Source organism: Cynara cardunculus, assembly GCF_001531365.2.
Source record: "Cynara cardunculus var. scolymus isolate 2C chromosome LG 8, CcrdV1, whole genome shotgun sequence".
Taxonomy (NCBI): Eukaryota; Viridiplantae; Streptophyta; class Magnoliopsida; order Asterales; family Asteraceae; genus Cynara; species Cynara cardunculus.
In genome coordinates, this window is record NC_037535.1 from 9,459,733 (window position 1) to 9,461,330 (window position 1,598).

Here is a 1,598-nt window from a genome sequence, read left to right on the forward strand (position 1 = left end):
CACTAAGTGATTTATATGAATCATTAATCTTTCTTTCATGGAGTTTCTCCCTTATTCATATAGTCCCTTATTTAAAAATAAGAAAAATTATTTAACCACAATAACTGCCTCAAGTACTATTTTTACCCAAGGCTTTGCTACTTCGGGTCTTTTAACTGAAATACATAAACCCACAATATTAGTACCCGCTCTACAATCGGAGTGGTTAATAATGCACGWAAGTATGATGATATTGAGCTATGCGGCTCTTCTTTGTGGATCACTATTATCAGTAGCACTTCTAGTCATTACATTTAGAAATATTTTTTATAGTTATAAAAGTAATAATTTATTACAATTAAATCATTCATTTTCATTTGGTGAAATCCAATACAAGAATGAAAGAAACAAGATTTTTAAAAAAACATGTTTTTTTTCTGCTAAGAATTATTACAAGGCCCAATTGATTCAACAATTGGATTATTGGAGTTATCGTGTGATTAGCCTAGGATTTATCTTTTTAACCGTAGGTATTCTTTCAGGAGCAGTATGGAGATCGAAACAAATAACTCGCGCGGTCCAGAATMAAAAACAGAGGAGTTTGGAGTATTAAATAACTTGTATCCATAGAACATCTGACGTGACATAGATAATGAATAAATAGGAGTTAATATCATTCCAATTGCCATTACAAAAGTGATGGCAATTTTGGGCATTAAAAGATATTTTTGGCTGGTAATTATTCCCAAAAAGACTATAACTTCTGCAACAAAACCACTTATACCGGGTAATGCAAGGAAAGCCATCGAAAAGCTACTGAACATCGTAAATATTTTTGGCATGGGGATAGCTACTCYGCCCATTTCGTCGAGATAAACAAGACGTATTCTATCATAACTTGTTCCTGCCAAGAAAAAAAGTACAACATCAATAAATCCATGAGAGATTATTTGTAAAATAGCTCCATTGAGCCCCGTATYGGTTATAGAAGAAATTCCTATAAGTATGAAACCCATATGAGATACGGAGGAATAGGCTATTTTTTTTTTAAAATTCCGTTGGCCGGGAGATGTTGAAGCTGCATAGATTATTTGTATTGTGCCTACTATCATCAACCAAGGAGAAAATATAGAATGAACGTGTGGTAATAATTCCATATTAATCCGAATCAATCCATACGCTCCCATTTTTAATAAAATTCCGACAAGAAGCATACAAGTACTGTAATGCGCCTCTCCGTGGGTATCTGGTAACCATGTATGTAGGGGTAGAATCGGTGATTTGACAGCAAAAGCAATAAAAAATGCAATATATAATATTATTTCCAAAGCCACAGGATACGACTGATTAACTGATGTTTCAAAATTTAATGTTGGTTTATTAGAACCATATAAACCGACACCCAGAACTCCCATTAAGAGAAAAATGGAACCTCCCGCCGTGTACAAAATAAATTTTGTGGCTGAATACAGACGTTTCTTTCCTCCCCCACATGGATAGAAGTAGATAAACCGGAATTAATTCTAATTCCCACATGATGAAAAAAAGTAAAAGGTCCGGAGAAGAAAATGATCCTATTTGACCACTGTACATTGCTAACATCAAGAAATGGAATAATC